Here is a 21,033-nt window from a genome sequence, read left to right as displayed (position 1 = left end):
AATCATTGTGCATCCTCAGAAATTTTGGTGATAAGAAAATATACCTTACTCTTTTTTTAATGTAATGATGTTTTATGAATATTAAATTTCACAGGTAGTGAAGAAGATATGATGGTGACAGTTTGTGGACATTTAATTAAGCACTTAATTTACTTTTAAAGTTTTTTGTAATGAAATTATTTTTCAGGTTTCAAACATTTTTACAAGTGCTCAGAAGGCTCATTTTTAAAAAATAAATAAATAAATAAATTTATTTATTTATTTATTTATGGCTGCATTGGGTCTTAGTTGCTGTGCGTGGGCTTTCTCTAGTTGCAGCAAGTGGGGGCTACACTTCGTTGTGGTGCACGGGATTCTCATTGCGGTGGCTTCTCTTGTTGCAGAGCACGGGCTCTAGGTGCACAGGCTCAGTAGTTGTGGCTCGCAGGCCCTAGAGTGCAGGCTCAGTAGTTGTGGCACACGGGCTCAGTTGCCACGACGCATGTGGGAACTTCCCGGACCAGGGATTGAACCCATGTCCCCTGCACTGGCAGGGAGATTCTTAACCACTGCACCACCAGGGAAGTCCTTGAAGGCTCATTTAAAAAAAAAATTTATTTTATTGAAGTATAGTTTATTTACAATGTTGTATTAATTTCTGCTGTACAGCAAAGTGATTCAGTTGTACATATATATATTCTTTTTCATATTCTTTTCCATTATGGTGTATTACAGTATATTGAATATAGTTCCCTGTGCTATACAGTAGGACCTTGCAGCTTATCCATCCTATATATAATATCTTATATCTGCTAATCCCAAATTCCCAGTCCTTCCCTCCCCCTGCCTCCTTTGGCAACCACAGGTCTGTTCTCTATGTCTGTGAGTCTGTTTCTTCATAGACACTCATTTTAATGACATCTATATATAGAGTAATGTGCTGGCAGAGAAAGTTAAGAAGTTGAAAAGACAAAGTCCCTGCCCTCAAAGAGTTCAGAGGAACATATTTAAGGAAATAATACCCATGCAGGGTGATAAGTGCGCTAATTAAAACAGCATTAGGGACACACGGTTGGCTGTGACTAACTCAACTTAACCCAGTTCTCAGAAGAGGTGACTTTTGAGCGTAACAGTGACTGACTTCAGTCATTCCTAGATTGAAGAGTCAGGATCATTCATGGAGGACTGTCTCATTAATTATTTTCACATTCTATTTTTTAACTAATATAATCTTGAGTTTTTGTAAAAATCTGGAACATCTACCAGAATTGGTCTGATAGGATTCTCAACCCATTGGGTCACCCTCTTTGCAGGAGCCTCCCTTCCACCGTAGAGATAGAATAGGAATAGGAGGGTGATCCAGTTGCATGTGATCTTTAAAGAGAACCTTCGAAGTCAGTGCTATCGTGATCCCATCAAATAGGTGAGGAAATAAAAACTCAGAGAAGGGAAGTCATTTGCCCAAAGTCAGACAGGTAGTAAGATAGCAGAGGTGGGGATCAACCTCCCATTGGTGTGACTCCACAACCCTTAACCTCACCACTCTATAGACTGGGACACTGAACGGACACTCCCACCTCATTCCTATGGCTGCTCTTCTCTAGGTAACTTGGTGTGCAGTACATTTTTCTCAATTTCCTTCTCTGACGATGAAATGTAAAAGAACTTTTAGAAAGAAGGGGAAAAAAACCCTCTCCATATCCAGGAAGAGGTAAAAACTTATATCAGGAAAAGATAACTCAGAAAGGAAAAAATATTGAGCACAAAGTCATTCTCCTGATACCCCCAGCTTTTCCCAAAGCTTCTTTTATAAAGTGACAAGCATTTCCGTCTTCACCCTACATTTCTGCCTACCTTAGCAAGAAATATTTTGCTTGATACATAATTTTTGATAAGGGAAGATGCATCAGAATAAAAAGGTGATAATATTTCATATACTTGAATGAATTTTAGGATGGAACTTAAACAGAACAATAGGTGTATTCATATTATAACCTTTTTTAATGATCCCATTTTAAGATCTTGTTAGAGGCTAAGAATAGAACCCACACAAACATTGAGTTAGTGAAATGTACTAATAGCAAAAATTCCTCAGAGCCATGAAGATTAGTCTTTGCTGTAAGTTAGGATAATATTCTGTTAGAGGAGTTCTGATTTTAGTATTGTGTAAGCTGTTTTCTTAATGCATATCTACCCTCTGCCCAGGTGATATTCATGAAATAAGGCATAGATAATGCATTTAGTAACACTGAGCTGAATCATGCAAAACGTAATTTGTGTGCAATTTTGGGGAGTGTAAAATAAAAGTTGTTTTAAATGTCAGAAAAAAACCCCATAAAAATAAAGCATTCTAATCAGAGAAAAAATTCAAAAGCTTGTGTCATAAAGGAAAACAATTTACTTGTGCCGGTACCCTTAATAAGTGCCCCAAAGCGTTCCAGTGCTGTTACATTCTCTAATGATATGACAGTATGTGGCACATCTCATCTAATCTGTTAGTAAAATCCTAAAGTCACTTATGTCAGTCTCTAATGCAAGCCAAATGAGTCTTTCCAGTAATAAGAAGCTTCGCAGAATTAGTTTTCGGTTTGCAGAAAATTGCCATTGGGGCTGGCACTTTTATCTAAAAATTTCACTCGTGCATAAGCAAAAAACTCATATATTATTTGGTTACATTCCATCAGTATGAGAAATAACATTGTGAGAATTCTATGCATGCTAATGATATATAGAAATCCACCTGCTTTCAGATAAAATGAGTTTAATTTTCTGTTGCCCACTGCCTGGTTGGCCTTTCATAAATTACTTATGCACAGCTATTATTAAAATGGAGGGAAAGCAAATTAGAAAGTCCTCCTATCTCTCCACTGGATTTAGCCAAGGCAGGACTGTGACAGCTAGAGTCAGCGTTTTTGAAAAAATTCTGCTCTCTTGAAAAATTTTGCATCTCTATACAATTCTATACCACTGTTGTAAACGTTCTGACCTGCCTTCTTACCAAATTAACCTAAATCCTTTCTATTTTTCAACATTAATGGAATCCTCTAGAGTCCTGCTGATATATATTAAAATATATTTATTGGTTAATTTGAATTCCAGCATTTTGTACCTCATTTCCAGCACTCCTGTTAAATCTGAACAGCTTTGAGCTTTAGCATTAAAAACTTACAAATTAAGATACATACAGTACATCTTACAATTATCAGATCAAAACAACTTAACTTTTATTGGAGTATAGAATGGCAAATTTAACTTTCTGATAAAATAGAAAATGAAGGCTGTCTGTGTGAAAGAGTTAATTGGATTTCAATGAGTGTTTTCTAGCTGACGAGGGGGCATCTTTATTGGCCAATGAATACTTGAGCTCTTGATTGTAAGGACAGGTGAAAAGTTTTTATTTCTATAGGGTTTTGAAGTCCAAAGTTCCCAATAACTGAAGACTAATTTCTGTTAATATTACTTTGCTCAAGTATGATCACAAGTTTCTTAGAATATCTGGTTACCATGTCTTTGAAGCCTGAGTAAGTACTGATGAGGCTCTACCCTTTCATGCCATGGTATTAAAAGAGTCATCAAAGCACTATTTTGAAAAGCAACTTCAACCACAGGTCATATTGTAAAAGATAAAATAAAGAACACTCCCAAGCCATTTCATAGAATATATTGATAAACAGATTTTTTTTTAAAGAGAATTGCATCCTGTGTTGGGGAGGATTGGTTATCATACTCAAATAGCATTTAACCTAGTTCTGAAAAATTAAATATGCTCATTAGTTTCTGTTGTTAAGATCTTCATAGTGTTTTGATATAAGCTTTGTACATAACTAAATGGAGTTTTAAAAACATCTTGATAGTATAAGTTATTAATACAAATAAAATTACAAATAAATATTTGTGGTGTATGTGTGGGCTGAAAAGTGGATCTGTCTTAGGAAAGTATGGTGGAATGGGGAAAGGAGACACATACCTCTTTTTTGCCTTCATCTTTGCCCTGAATCCAAACTAGCCATTTTTCTTTCTCTTTGGGAGAAATCTTTCAAACAAAGGTAACAAACATACTTATGCTCACATTCAAAATGGATGTTGGAAAAGAATACCAAGCAAACAAAACCTAGCATCACAACTAAAAGGCATACAAATGATTTTGGGAATTTGCTGCTGTAAGATACCAGAGGAAAGTATTATTTTCAGGTCCATCCACAGCGATTTTCAAATGGGGTCATCTCTCCTCCTGTCAAAGTTTAATGACAAAGTGTTGTTCTCTCCTTGAGAGAACTGGATGAAAAATACTATTTGTGTATCCAGCATTATTAATTTTAAAATTCAGTGTGTAATTATATGGTGCATTTAAAATAAATCTATTCTGAAACTTGCAAGGTGGAATTCACTAGTGAGGTGGAATTCACTAGTGAGGTGGAATTCACTAGCAATAGAGTTTTGTCAAATGTATCAAAAAGAATGCAGAGTTTGAGCTTTTGCCCTCCCTTGCCAGCTACAAAGCTGAGGACACGTGGAGCCACTGGGTTTGGCGGCTCCTGCGTTCTGAAGGCATTGGGGGCCTCCGGGTTTCAACTCCCTGCGGAGAGATTTCTTCACCACCACAACCAAAGAAGGATAATATATGAGGCGAGTGGACATAACTCCTTTAGGACAAAGGAAGTTGACTTTTGATACCCGTGCATTGGTTCAGGACTTGGAAACTCATGGATTTGACAAAGCACAAGCAGAAACAATTGTATCAGCATTAACCACTTTATCAAATGTCAGCCTCGATACTATCTATAAGGAGATGGTCACTTAAGTTCAACAGGAAGTAACAGTACAACAGTTGATGGCTCATTTGGACTTCATCAGGAAAGACATGGTCATCCTAGAGAAAAGTGAATTTGCAAATCTGTGAGCAGAGAACCAGAAAATGAAAACTGAATTAGAACAAGTTAAGCAACAACTGATAAATAAAACCAGTCGAATCAGAGCAGATAATAAACTGGATATCAACCTAGAAAGGAGCAGAGTAACAGATATGTTTACAGATCAAGAAAAGAAACTTATGGAAGCTACCACAGAATTTACCAAAAATGAAACCAAAACCAGAGTTATATTTCAGAGACCGGGAACAAAACTGACACTGAAATTGCTTATTTAAAAACCCTATTGGAATCTAACAAGTTTGAGACAATTCGTTACCTTGCAGCCTCAGTGTTTACTTGCCTGGCAATAGCATTGGGATTTTATAGACTCTGGAAGTAACAGTGAAACTACTATATTATGCTCCTACTCCTGCTGCTGTTGACTTCTTATAACAAACACTGTGCCAGGATGGATTTACTTTGAACATTGGAAGTTGCAGTAGAAACTTAATACAAGATTATTTAAAGTACATATGGACTAAAGGAAATGTTTTAGAATGGGAAGGTGTATTTTGTCTTTGTTTTTTATATATGTCTTTATTGTATTATGTTGAAAAGATGCCATTCAAAACCTGATTGATTTGAGATAGACAGGCCTTTTGTCTTCATCCTTTTGATAGCTCATAGAAACTGAAGCAGAGTTTTCTTGTTTGCTTGAACAACTGTAAATCATACAGGATTTCTTTGGAATGTGTTGCAAATAAATAGGGAATCTAAAGTGTAGAGTAGTCAAAAGACTGACCTTGTATGGTCCAGCAAGTGAGAATCAGAGGCTCTCCAACTAAATTTTTTTCAAAGAGCTAACAGCTGGGTTGTTTTCAAAACAAAACTTACTGTATTTTGATTCAAAATAACTCAGAATCCTCTTGCCTAAGAAAATTCTTGGCACACTGTAGATAAATTTGTGTTGGATTAATAAATAAAGACCATATAGATTCCATGGTAAAAAAAAAAAAAAGAATATAGAGTTTGAGATCAGTGAGCTACTTGAATCATAATAGTTAATCCTCTGTTTATAAAATACTTAACTAGCTGAAGTTTCCTAGATGTCTTGTTTTTTACCTTGGCAATGGTGGTTTAAGCCAAGAAATCCCACAGAAGACAAATAATTAGTGTGCCATTACTCCCCAGGCATCTGCATAAAGTCTAACACCTGCACGAAAAAAGAATCATCTATTCTTTTAGACAGTTTAAGGTAACAGCATGGTTGGCATTTTGTAGACACAGCTTCCTATCAGTTCTAAGGGTTGTAGGCTGAGAAGAAACTTAAATCTAAATTGAAAATAGAAGATGAATTAAATTATCAGGATAATTTAGGCAAAAAGCTAAAATAAAGTTTTGCAAATAAATCGGTCACATGCTATTCCTCAAAAACTATAGCTTGCTTTTCCTGTAGACTCTTGGCTTTGAATTAATTCATCATTTAATTGATCAGTTGTTTCCCTGTAAATTGCTTGAAGAGCAGCGTGAATAGAGTTGTGAAAAGCTAGGCACTTTTGAGTCTAACAGACTTAGATTTGAAACTTGGCTATAACATTACCTAGCTGTGTAGGTACATAACCTCGCTTAAGCCTCAGTTTCTTCTCTTGTAAAAATGGTTGAATAATACCTTACTCACATATATCAGGAGGATTGAATAAGGTCGTGTAAGAAATGATTGACTTATGAGTATGTAGGTGCTCAGTAAACATTAGGATTTCTTTAGTGCATTTAATCAGCTACAGGTATGTAAGACTTTTTAAAACAGGTTTCAGATCTTATACATTTTTGGTAGTATTATAGGTATGATTTCCATTTATAACTTCTCTTTAGTCAATTGTAGGTATGTAAAAATTTTGTTGTTGTTGTTGTACTTTAGATATAATATATATTTTTGTAGTGTATGATCTCCATAAAACTCCTCAGTATGTATATCCATGAATGAAGCAGAGAAGAGTTTGTTTCTTACAAAAGGACAAGGATTTTGAAAATACAAAAGATTTCAAAACATTCTTAAATAAGAAAATACTTGAGTTTCTCAATGTAGAATATCTGAGAATTATACAGTGATATAAATTGAAAAATGAGGGCTTCCCTGGTGGTGCAGTGGTTGAGAGTCTGCCTGCCGATGCAGGGTACAAGGGTTCGTGCCCCGGTCCTGGAGGATCCCACATGCCGCTGAGCAGCTGGGCCCGTGAGCCGTGGCCGCTGAGCCTGTGCGTCCGGAGCCTGCGCTCCGCAACGGGAGAGGCCACAACAGTGAGAGGCCCGTGTACCACAAAAAAAAAAAAAAAAAAAAAAAAAAAAATTGAAAAATGAAAACCTTCTTTCTTTCCATATTCCAAAGACATTTGAATATTTCTATACATATCCATATTTTTTTATAAAACTGAGATCATATTGTATTTGCTAAGATTTGATAAACATTTCATTTAATAACATATTAGTCCTTCCTCATGACAAATATTTTTATAAGCATAATTTTTTAATGACTGCAAAATATTCAGGTGAATGATCTTACAATAATTTATCAAACCATTTACTATTTTTGGATGCTTAGGTTGTTTCTAACTTAGGGCTATTACATAATTTTATTTAACTAACAAATTTTTGTCTGCATTTTTTTTTTGTCTTCTTTGGTAACCTAGTTGTCAATGAATATAGGCATTTTTGACCTGTTTAGAATTTAATTCCAAATTCTGCAAGAGTTGTAGCACTTTATACTTCCACAAATAAAATGCAAGAATATACTTCTCAAATCGCCTTTGCATGAGTTGAGCATGTTATTTTTGAAAACTTTTGTGAATTTAATAAATGAAAAATTCAATTTCTATCAAAAGTGTATGAGTACCGGTTTCCAGTAAACCGAATCAGCACTGGATATTATCAACAAAACAAGGTATTTTATTTGTTTTGGCGAAATTTATTTTTTAAATGAAAGGACTTTTTAAATTGGTTGTGGGATTGAACATTTTCTTTCTATGTTTATTGGAATTTGAATTGTCTTCTTTGGTGAATCATCTTTTCTCATCCTTTTATCATTTATCTATTGGTGTGTTTATCTTATTCTTATTGACTTATAAGAACTATTTATATATTAAAATAAAAACCATTTAGTATTTTGCATTTATTTTTGGTCTTTTAACATGTTTTAAAATTAATATAGTTTTATGTTTTTATATTAAAAAATAAATCCTTTCCTTTATTTATAATATTATAAACTTCAATACTTGTATATATTACTTTCAAATATTTTACTCATAGAGAGTAGTAAAATTATTGCTTAAAATTAATTCTCCTTTTGTAGTTTTTGTTTTACATTTTATACAAACTATCTGAAATTTATTTCTGTATTTATGAAGAGGTAGGGTGTTATTTTTATTTTTTCCATATAGTAGGCCAACCTACTATCAGAGTTGGTTTTTTCCAATCTCTTATATTGGTTAAGTCTCATGGATTTATGACAGTTTCTGACTTACTTCTCAGTTATCAATTAGATCTATTTATCTGTAGATAGTTTTTCCCTAATATTATGCTCTTTTATGCAATACAAATCTTCACCATTTTATCATTGTTTTGGCAATAATAAAATAATAATTGCAATAAATGAAAATTATGATTAGGACAAGAATGATCACTTTACTCAAGTCAGTGACTCATATGCAAGGTAACCTTGGGTAAGCTACTTACTTACCCATTTGGGGTAAGTAAAGTGGGAAGCATCTGTAAAATGGGCAGAATAGTATCTAGTGAACATTATGGTTTACTCTTCAATAGGCATTCCACTCCAACTCTTTAGTGGCCAGTTATGATAGTCTTTTCATACTTAACAGTGATTGCTTTAGATAAGGACTTGTCTAAGCCAATTGGGCCAATAAAACTTGAGAAAAGTCTTAGGGCTTCTGGGCAAGAAGCTTCCTGCACTTTAACAGTTGGGTAAAAGTGGGTTTGGTCTGTCTGTCTCTCTCTCTGACACACATGCACATTTCCCTTACACATGAACAAGGAATTCCATTTCCCTGTCTACTACTGGCAGTTGTCTTGAGATTATGAGGCAAGCAGGCTGAAGACTACAGCTGACTCAAAGAGAGGGAAAAGTTAAGAAAATAACAGAAGGTGGAGACTGGAGCCCTTATCTTCCTTTGTCTGAAGCCCACACTACTTCTGGCAGGTTACTGTTACTTGCAACTGAAAGCATCCTGATTGATACATATTATCTCTTCCCAGTTTAGTGTGCTAAGCAAGTAAAAGCATGATTCCATAGTGCTTTAGAATATCACCAGGAAAAAAAAAAAAAAAGAATATCACCAGTAATTCAGCACTATGGGTTGTCATCATTAAGATGTCATTAGGTACGAAATGTTGCTGTCAGTATGCATGAGTTAGTTGATCCCACATCTCTATTAGCAAAAATGTTTGAGCATGCAGCTTCAATATATTTGTTTACCAGATGCATTACTGTAAATATCTATGTGATATATAAATAAAAATGTATATTAGACATAATATATATAACACTGAATATTATATACATTATAAAATTTCACAAAACAGGAAGGAACTCAGAAGAGATAAAGACGAAATAAGTAATTTAAAAATAATTTTATTTTGTTCACCTATTAATGTTACAGAAAACCCTTCCCCACTGATAGCATCATTATTAAATATATTTATTTTATAAAAATATCTACTGGATCACACACTATTATCTAACCCGTATCATCTCAGAAAGGTCAATAAATCATGAACAGTTGTCTTAAAAAAAATGTCACAACTGTACTTTAAATTCAACCATTCTTTTAAGTAGTTTTTGAAGAAGTTAACAGCAAAATCTGTAATATACCAGGCTTCTCTCCCAATCTAATGTCAGGTATTGTAAAGACTCTATTCTTTAAAGTAATATCTGTATGTATATTTGGCCTCATGCATAAACTGCAATAGGCCATAATATGCTGAAAGCTTGTAGATGAATTAAGGCTTTTCTGTTGACCCTCAGCATTGCTAAAACCACATACCTCCCGCAGCCAAACTGACAAACCTTTTATGATAGGTTGACCAATTTAGGGTGTCAGTGTCAACTGTGTATTAAATATTATAGGATTCTTTTATTCCTTTTTAAAGATAAAGATAAATATAAACTCATTATTTCTCCCATATGTTAATAAATTGTCTTATGTCCTCCTGGCATGTGAATGCCCCTCACTGGAATACATTGGTTAGATATCAACTGTGAGCTGCTAAAAAAAAAAATCTAATTTTTTTTTGGAAAGAGCCATCATGAGGTTACATGTCAAAACAATTGAAAACCAACCCTAAGAAATAGAACATTCTAGTTGATAAACTGCTATGAATGTAGAGGCTATTGTTTTTATTCTGGCCTCAGTATTGATTATAAACCTTATAATCACAGTCAGAAGCACAAAACTATAATAGTTGGTGCTAACGTGGAAATTGAGGAATAGCAGTGTTAAATCAATGAGACCACTTCTGCCAGTGAAGGGGGGGTAGAACTGGGAATTTATCATAGTGTAACAAAACCACATGAAGTATTGCCTTAAATGCTTTCAGCATCAAAAGAGAGCCAGTAATATTATCATTTATTTGTATAAAGATTCAGATGGTTTTGAAAAAGGTTAAAATATAGTTATATCTGGGTACTCTGAACTCTTGGAAAGTGAGTTGTACTATATAGCCAAACTGTACTGCTTCTTAAGGATTAAACCCTCAACAATCAACCCTTTTATTATATTTTAATTTTTCTAGTATGAGTTTCAGTCATTTATGTACTAAGCAAACATTTCCAAGAGTCTTCTGTAAATTCCTATAGACTGCTCCTGTGACGTGTGTAAGACCATTTGCCACATCCGTAAAGACCTCTGCACTGCTGCCCTTTTTAAATTCGTGCTTTGCTTTTTATGGTGTTTCTATCTTTTCTTTTTCTTCTATATTGTGACATCTAAGTTCTGCTTGTGGGAAATACCCTTCTACAGCCTTTCTCTCCCTTCCTAATTTGAGGCTTCAAATCAGTTTTGGTCCTGAAACAAGTTAGAAATGTTCATTAACAACTAGATTGGCTTGAATTAGTGACATAAGTTCTCTCCTATGAGCTGAGTGTCAATTTTACTGCCTGTGTGTTATAATATACATTTCAATTACTTAACATTCTTTTTTTGGCTTTGAGATTGGTGAGGAAGCCACAGACCCATGCTTCAGAATGGGTAAATTGTTACTCTGGTGCTCAGTGTTTTCTGCTTTTGACCTGATGGCAGTGGATTCCTTGACACCTGTCATGTCTCTGTGTTGATTGTTAAACCTTCACTCATGAAGAATGATTATAATGCATTTCCTGTTATCCCAACTTCTTAAATGAGGTTTTCTCAGAATATAGGATATGAAAAAACATATAAACATTCTTAGAAATACCAGAAAAGAATTCTGCACTGAACACTAGTGACACCCTACGGAATTTTTAAAAATTCCTTTAATCTAAGACCAAATTGCAATGCATTAATTGACTTTGGATTGTTTCTTTTTGATTTCTGGAAACTCAGAGTCATTGTCTAAATTTTTGACTGAAATAAAGTAAGAAGTAAATAAAATAAAATGTTTTTATTGTTTGTCCCACAATAAATTTTAATTTAGTTGACTATTTACCAGAATTAGAGTTGATGGTGTTCACTTGATATTTGAAGTGCATTTTATGATAGATTTTTTTTTGCAGTTTTAAAATTATTTAAGACCCTTTTTTGAGAAGCTACAGAAATGTATAAATCACACAGAATGAAGTCCAATAATACTACTTTCTGTATGCTTTGTATTTTACAATTTCCAAAGCATTCTCTCCATAACTTAAGTTTTTAGGTCTCATGAACCATGTCAAGAGGTAAATGGGGCAGTTATTACAACTGTTTTACAGATGAGAAAACTGAGCCATGTTTGCAACTAAGGGACCGACCAAGGAGGTCACGTAGCCAGCTTGTAATTGACAGAACTTGGATGTGAATGTGAATATAGTCAGTGCTTTTTGCCCTTCAGATACTGCCTGGGTGTGGTTCATAGAAGTACTGATATGAAAATGAATGCTTAATAAAAACCTGTTGACTGATTGATTGGTATGGAAGCAAGTCATGTCTAATGGAAGTGAGAAGAGGCTGACAAGAATGTCAGAATTGGCCTGGAGAGGGCCTGGCACGTGCCTGTGCATTTTGTTCTCAGTCACTGCTAGATCCTATTCCTACTGTCCATGAAATGACACAGGAATCCTTCTTTCCTGGCAGTGTCTGTAGCTGCTATATGTGGACCAACTCTCCACGGAACTAGGATTAAGGAAGGGCCATAGAAGAGTGATCTTCCCACTAAATAGGCTGATAAAATGTTGAAGAGTCACAGCTGTTAGACACAGCAGGTCTTTTGTTCCCTGTGCATGTGGAAAAAGATCACAGGAACAAAGTTCCAGTTCTTCAAAATGCAAAGTTCTAGGACTTCAAAGTTTTGTTTTGTTTTTCTTTTTGTTTTCTTTAATCTTGGGAGAGGACTTTAGAATGATGTGCCACATTATCAATACATACAATATTTTACAAAAATCAGTCCTTTGTCCCCAGAGGTTCATTTCCTTTTTTATTTAGCACAGGACATATCCTAGGAACTTAGTAAAGGGCATACTACAATATTAAGAATTCTATAATTAATGTTGGCCAGGATTTGAATTTAAATCCTTTACTTTTCAGGGTCTAATTAAACTGAGACATTATTGTGAGTGGAATGAGACATTTTCCTGACCAACCGTATATTAATGGTTTAATGTGTAAGGATTTTATGTTAAAAGTTTAAAACATATTTGGAATAATGCGTTTTCCTTTGAAGTCAGGAAGAGTGAAAAGTTATCTTGCCTTAACATAAAAGGAAATCACCTTTGATAAAAGTGACCTTATTAGGGCAAATATTATTTTATCTCTTTACAATTCTCAGTAGCTCTAAAATATACCACAAAATTGTAAATATAATTACAAACACTATACCAACATAACTGCTGTAGTTTAGTAGATTTGGGTTCTAAATAACTAATTCATTTTAGATCAGGTTTTTAGCTGTGAAATTGAACTCTTTGGGGAATGATGTTAATATCTGCAGGTAGCTTAACTGCAAAACTGTCAATATAACAGAATTGTGTATTCAAGTGCTTAATTTCATGTTTTACTTGGGTTGTAAAAGGTAGTTTAATATATGTCCTAGAAAGTCAGCTATAAGAAAATAATCATCTGTTGATGTTTACAATGTACTCTAGAAAGTAAATACTGTTCATTTTCTGGCAATCATTTTTTCCCCCAAAACTATAAATTATATGCATTAAGAGCATTAACATCTTAGAAGTCCATAGCAACTTTTCTTTAATAATTCAAGTGCTTTTACATCTATTATTTAATTGTATGTTAACATCACTATATGTACTTCATTCGCAAATCAAACTCACAAATCAATATACTATATGTACTTCTTTCACAAATCAATGTTAATTGAAAATAACGTTATAAAATTTAAACTTAAAAGAGAAATGCATAACCTGAATTCTATAAACTATAAAAATTATAAAAAGACAAACCTCCAAAAATGCTCTGTTCCAAAATAATATTCTTCAAATTTCACAAAGATGAAAATATTAGTTGGATTATTTAAAATCCAACTAATATTGAATAAAATCATCAGGCATGAATAAAACAGTAACACTTGGTGTAAAATAAGCCTTCAGTTTTTATGTAAAAATAAAAGTGTGTTTTCATGCTCATACAAGCTTGTAATCTTTTTCTGCCCCACTTCTCTGATCTTAGGAAGAAAGGGTCAAGTTTTTTTGCTTTTTTCTCTGTTTCATCGAAATAGAAATCATAGATCTTAGGAGAAGGGGACAAGAAAGCAAAACAAAGGGCAAAAGCTAAGGGCGAAGTGGACTGAAAAGAAGGCTTCATACATTTCCCCGAATGCGACTGTTCTCTGGTTGGCTTATCAATGTCTTGTATAGTAGTAGTAGTAGTAGTAGTAATAGTATCAGTGGTATAATTGTCACTCATATAAATATTCTTCCTGAAAATAGAGAAATAGCCTATTAATTTTAGGAAGAGTATAACTTTCACAAAGCCCTCAGATTTAGGCCCAGGGTACTGAAAAGAATGAGCACTCAGAAATGTTTAATTTAAGATCGAACTTGGACCATTTACCTTTTAAAAAATTTATTTATTTTTGGCTGCATTGGGTCTTCGTTGCTGCGCGCGGGCTTTCTCTAGTTGCCGTGAGAGGGGGCTACTCTTCCTTGCGGTGCGCAGGCTTCTCATTGCGGTGGCTCCTCTGGTTGTGGCTCGCGGGCTCTAGGCGTGCAGGCTTCAGTAGTTTTGGCTCCCCGGCTCTAGAGCTCAGGCTCAGTAGTTGTGGCGCACAGGTTTACTTGCTCTACGGCATGTGGGATCTCCCCGGACCAGGGGTTGAACCCATGTCCCCTGCATTGGCAGGCGGATTCTTAACCACTGTGCCACCAGGGAAGTCCCGGACCATCTACCTTTGATTGTCACCACCAGCAAATCCTGAAGTTGAATCTCTTGAAACTTACAATGGTTTCAGCAGCACAGGGGTTAAATTTCCTTCCAACCTGCCCTAGATTCTTCTCAGGAGCTGGGAAGGCAGTTCTCCCAATTCCCAAGTAAGTTATTCAACACAGCATAAGGCAGAGCTCAAATTCTTCTGTTGAGAACTTATCACTACTCAAACCAAAAGGAAATCTAAAGAAGACTGCCAAAATGCTTCTCTGCTGCCCTCCCCCACCAAGAGAGATATAAAAATGGCAGTTACGAAGCAAACTACAGTGTATGGAACATATATATATATATATATATATATATATGTTCATATATATATAAATTTATATATATAAATTTTAAAAGCCCACCACTTTGTCTTATTTGCATGAGCACAAATCGCTTTCAACTTAATGCCAGAGAAAAAGGCAACATTCCCTGTGATGACTTGCTGAAAAGCTCACTGTATTTGTTTGATAATGGATTTAGTTCATTGTCATGTACTTCACTCTTCATCAGCAGGAGCACTTCAGGGTAAAGAAACAGGCTTTTACCACACTGGAACAAAAGCTATATAAGAAAAAAAAAAAGTCCTGAGCAGATGGAATATTATTTGCATTTGCACAAATAGTGGTTTTTATCACAATTCATATTACTCCATTGTGAGCTAAAGTAAGCCAGATGTGTCTACAGCATGCTGCAGATGTAGAATCGGCTTTTTGTTTGTCAGATTCAGAGGTCCCAACCTTATGATCTTTGTACTTGTATATCCATTAGTTTTATTTCAGTTACTTATCAGGAGGGAAAAGAAGAAAATGGCGCTATGTATTTAAGAGGACCATTGCAGAGAGGGCCAAATTAGCTATTTTTTATTTTCATGAGTGAGGATCAAATAGGTTTCAGTTATCTGAATGTCCATCTAGAGGTCTAGATGATGATGTAAAATTTAAAAGCAGAATGTTAAGTGTAATAAAAATTTAGTTCTCTATGATTACATTAAATAATCCTTGACATATTTTTTTCTTAAGTATCTCTTATGCAAAGTAGAAAGACAAATTATTTGACATGATTGAAATAGAATTTTAGGTCTGAAAGGGATCTTTGACACTATCTAGACCAACTTCCTCATTTTACAAATTAGGGAACTGAGGCTCTGACACTGAAGTGAGTTGTAGGAACTAGTACAGATAGAACTGGAGCCTGGTCTCCTGACCTTGAATCCCATCATCTATCCATATATCAGCATTTTCTAAAATGTTTTATTTGGGCTACAAGCTTGAACAGGTTTGATAATTCAGGCTTCAAAAAATGTTAAGCTAACAAATTTTTCTCAGCCTTTAGTATATGTCATCTCTGTTGTACCTTTCTAAGAGCAGGAAATAATAAACAGCGTTTCCCAAAGTCTCTTGGTCCAGACCCCCATTTTCCACAATACATAACAAGGGTCACTTGTGTAGAATGTTCTTTGGGGCATTGCAGCAATGGAGTATTACATCTCCTTTTCCCTTCATTACAATGAAAAGACATTGAACAAATTTCAAGAAATCACAAGGGAAAAAATCCTCGATGACATCAAATTCTGGTAAAGATAAAATAAAGGTATTCAGTTTAATTTAAAATAATGAGTGATATATTTAAAGCTAGCTAGACATTTTTGATCAGTTAACATTCATTTATTTCATTTCTTAAACAAACCTCTGCTTTCCATGTTATTCACTACGTCTTATTTAAAAAGAGTGTGCTAATCCATCCATGCTGATAGTGGAATAGTGGCTGCTCTCCATCTGCATTAACTCAGAGTCTAGTTGGTAACCCAAGAGCCATTTTTATCTGGCTTTGAGATGTTCTCATTCATTTGTCCATTTAATCATGTAATGATATGATTGAGCCCCTAGTATATATCAGGCACTGTGCTAGGCATTGAGACTGTAGAAATAAGTAGAGCACTTCTCCTCAAGGAGCTTACACTCTAGTCAGGGAGAACCAAATAACAAACAAATAAACAATTATGAACAAGTAAACAAACATACAAAGAAAAAATAGTTACAATAAAATACATTATACTATATTCCATACCACATATTATCATAGCATATTTTCTGATAGCATAATACACAAAAGTGCTTATAACAGGATGCCATGGATGCAAGTGGAAGGGCATATTACACAGACCAAGAGGTCAAGGAAAGCCTCCTGATAGAAAGAACTATCTCAACTAAGACCTGGAGGATAACCAGATGTCAACTATTGTTAAGCACAATGGGAAAGGGAGAAAGAAAAAACATTCTAAGCATAGAGACTAGAATGTACAAAGACCAAGAGTTGAATGAGGACATGACATGTTCTAGGGATTCTGGTGCTACTGTTTGCATGTGCCAGGGCATAGAGTGTGACAAGGAGGCTAGACGATATAAGGCTGGAGAATTAAGTAGACATCAGAAGATGAGGCTGTCCTGAACTGTGTTAAAGAGTTGAGACTTTATCCCCTGAACAGTGGGTATGGGAAGCCTCTGAAGGATTTTACTTTGTCAGACAAGTTAAAAGGCTGTGAAATAATCTAGAAGAAAAATGGTGGGGAACTGAACATAGTAGTGGTGGAGATGAAAACAAGTGGACAGTTTGAAGAACACTAAGGAGGCAGCATATACAGTTCTTAGGGATGGATGACTTGTGTGGACTGGGAAGAGAGACGACTGTAGATGACTCATGTGGCTGGGGCGTCGGTAGGCCACTTTACTTAGTTATATTTGGTTTAGGTTATTTCTTTTTTTTTTTTGCAGTACGTGGGCCTCTCACTGTTGTGGCCTCTCCCGTTGTGGAGCACAGGCTCCGGACGCACAGGCTCAGCGGCCATGGCTCATGGGCCCAGCCGCTCCGCGGCATGTGGGATCCTCCCGGCCCGGGGCACGAACCCATGTTCCCTGCATCGGCAGGCGGACTCTCAACCACTGCGCCACGAGGGAAGCCCTAGGTTATTTCTTTAACTACCTGACAGCAAAGAAGAAAAAGTACCTTAACTTAGATTTGAAATGATATAGAGTCACAGGGATGCAGTGACCTTCTTAAAGCTGAGGTTAGAAGAAAAATGCTTTTAATCTCTTCTTATTGTAAAAATAGAAATGTTTGTATCATAATAACTTTTTAGCTATAAAGAAAGCATTTTAATTTAGTAAATGTGCATAATCTGCAAAATTAGATGAAGGAAATAATGTCATTTCTCACTTAGAGATAGTTACTACTCTAACATATAGATATTTCTAACTGTCTGAAAGCTAATTATCTGAATTCAGGAACTGAATTTTGATAGCATGAAATATTTGTATTTCTTTACAATCTTCTTATGTGTACATGTCACAAATTGGCTTCATATTATATGTGTAATTGTGTCCCAATTTTTTATTTAACATTTTGTTGTATACATTTGTCTTGTGTCATCATATAATCTTTAAAAATGTGATTGTATTGACAGGACAATAATCCACTGTACTATAATTTTTGAACCATTTCCCTATTCAAGAACATTAGGGGTTTTTTTCACCATAATAAATGCTGTGGCAATGAACATTTTTAAATGCAATATTAGCCTTTGATTGTTTTTTAGGATACCTTTCTAGAAGTGGAATTGCTTAATCAAAAGTTACTCACATCTTCAAGTTTCTTAATAGATAATGCCAAATTGACCTTATACTTTATAACAATATTTTGAGTGTTCCCTGTGTTCCGGGAACATTGTGTTTGAGTGTTCCCAGAAAGCAGAAACATTTCAGAAAAAAATGTCTTTAAATCAGGAGTACAATAACAGATATTTGAGTTATGGGAAAATGGGTTTTGTTATTCACTTGAAAAGCAGCAGTAGATATACCTGCCATAGAAAACAAGTGCTTAGTGTCTCTTCACACCAACTGAACGTAGAGCATTTACCCCAGCCTAACAAAAGTGGACATAGTGAAAGAGCTCTAGTATGAAATGATCTTATCATTTTGTTATATGGTCAGTGGAGAGTAAATTAGACGATACATGATCAAATGTTTGACTTATATACTTCCACCAAGAAATAAGTCAGACAGAGAAAGACAAATACTGTATGATATCATTTATATGTGGAATCTAAAAAATATAACAAACTCATGAACATAACAACATCCCTCTGTTAGAGGATGAAGAATGGAAGAGCCAACCAAACCTCGAAGAGGTATTATGATTGTGTAATGTTGTTACAGATGACTATACATACACAAGGTACACAAAGGAGAAGAGCACTCCAGAGGGAGTGAGCAGGAACAAAGCCCTACTCTTTAAACGCTGATGTTTTCAAATCTAGAGGGTTCACCTTCTTCCATCTTTTATTTCTCACTTTATGAGCTATCTGCCAATAGTCTTATCCACTCCAGAGGCAAACACTGGTATAGATATATTAGTCTCAAGCCTATATATCTATTGGATCACCAGAACTGTATTCTTAACTCACCGGATGGCTCCACTTGGATATTCAACACACACTTTATTTTTAAATTATTGTTTAATTGAATTATAGTTGATATACAATATTATATGTTACAGGTGTACAATATAGTGATTCACAATATTTAAAGGTCATACTCCATTTATAGTTATTATAAAATATTGGCTATATTCCCTGTGTTGTGCAATATAACCTTGTAGCTTAGTTTATACATAATAGTTTGTACCTCTTTATCTCCTACCACTCTATTGCCCCTCCCCGCTTCCCTCTCCCCATAGGTAGCCACTAGTTTTTTTCTCTATATCTGTGAGTCTGCTTCTTTTTTGTTATATCCACTAGTTTGTTGTATTTTTTGGATTTCACATATAAGTGATATCTTACAGTATTTGTCTTTCTCTGTCTGATTATTTCACTTAATAACTCTAAGTCCTTCCATGTTGCTGCAAATGGCAAAATTTCTGCTTTTTATGGCAGAATAGTATACCATTTGTATATATATATATATATATATATATATATATATATATATATATATATATATATATACCACATCTTCTTTATCTATTCATCTGTTGATGGTCACTTTGGTTGCTTCCATATCTTGACTATTGTGAATAGTGCTGCTATGAACATTGTGGTGCATTTATCTCTTCGAATTAGTGTTTTCGTTTTTTTTCAGATGTATACCCAGGAGTGGAATTGCTCCATCATGTGGTATAGTTCTATTTTTAGTTTTCTGAGAAACCGCCATACTGTTTTCCACAGTGGCTGCACAGGTTTATGTTTCCACCAACAGTCAACACACACTTTAAGTGAAACATGATTTGTTCCCTTCCAATCAGCCTTTCCTCCTATATGTAATTAGATTAACCGGATTTCAGAATCTTCTTAGATTTCTTACTGTTCCTCAACATTTAAAATTCTTTGAAAAAAAAATCAGTAGGAACTATTTTTTCTCTTTCTTGAATGTCTCTTGAATCTGCCTTTCCCTCCTATTCTTGCTGCTATCGCCTTAGTTCACGCTTTTATTATTTCTTATTGAGACTATTGCTCTCTAATGGTACAGAGCAACGTAGCATAGATATGGTAAAGTAAAAAGAATATAGGCATTGGAGTTGAACAAACCTTTAGAATATCATTTCCAACTCTTAATATTTAAATAAATTTTTTGAAGTTACTTAATTTATTTAGGTCATGATTTTTTCCCTCTGTAAAATGAGGACTCATAATATTTACTTTCAGGTTTATTGTAAAGATTTAATACTATAATGTACATAAAGTACCCAGTACCATGCCTAGTATGTAATAGCTGTTTAATAAATGACAGGTACCTTTTGTATGCAGTTGTAGTGTGAAATAAATGCAATTAAGAGACAAACAAAAGAAGAATGATATTGACACATGTAACTGGGAATTTGAGGACATTGTCACCCAGGGCTGACACAATGTTGTAGAGCTCTTTTTTTCCTTTCACCTCTATTTTTTCTCATATGTTGGCTTCTATTTTACACAGACTCTTTCTTTCTGTGTAATGGCAGGATGGCTGTTGGGAACTCTCAGCCTACATCTTTAGTCGATGTTTACTGAAAGGATCCATGGAAGGAAAAGGAAAGGATCCTCAGGAAAGAACTCAGATGGGCTCTGTTTGAATCACATGCTTATCCATGAACCAATTGTGCGTCCCAGGAAATACAGCACTAAAATTGACCCAACTTTGTGGTTCTGTGGGACACTGATTGACAGTTCCACCAAGACTGCACAGAGTGGAGAGGAAGTTCTCACCAGGAAATGAACACTTTCAGACAAAACAACATGCCCACCATACCTTCCCTACTCAATCTCCTTGTCTCCAGTATTTCTATCCAGCATATCCCCCATGAGATAAGATTATTTTTCTAAAATGTAGAATGTATTATGTAACTCTCAAAACCTTAAAAAACTATACTCTGCTTAGAGAACATAACACCAACTTCTTTACAGGGCTTCAAATATGCACACTATTTGACCTCAGCAACCTTGCATTCTTTCCCACTGTGTACCACCAATACCATCCAGTCCCCCAGCACGCACTGAGTTTTCCCTCTTCTTGCTTTTGCTCAAACTCTCTTCCTGGAATGACTTTAGTTTCCATCTTAGCTTGAAT

At 35.0% G+C, this 21,033-nt stretch overlaps 1 pseudogene; it reads left to right on the top strand.

Moving 5' to 3' along the window:
• Positions 1-4,675: 4,675 nt before the first annotated feature.
• LOC131757278 (coiled-coil domain-containing protein 90B, mitochondrial pseudogene) lies at positions 4,676-5,262 on the top strand (annotated as a pseudogene).
• Positions 5,263-21,033: the final 15,771 nt, after the last annotated feature.

The sequence above is a fragment of the Kogia breviceps genome, chromosome 5, assembly GCF_026419965.1.
Source record: "Kogia breviceps isolate mKogBre1 chromosome 5, mKogBre1 haplotype 1, whole genome shotgun sequence".
Classification (NCBI taxonomy): Eukaryota; Metazoa; Chordata; class Mammalia; order Artiodactyla; family Physeteridae; genus Kogia; species Kogia breviceps.
The sequence above is the reverse complement of the archived record's forward strand: the minus strand, read 5'-3'. Positions and strand labels throughout refer to the sequence as shown.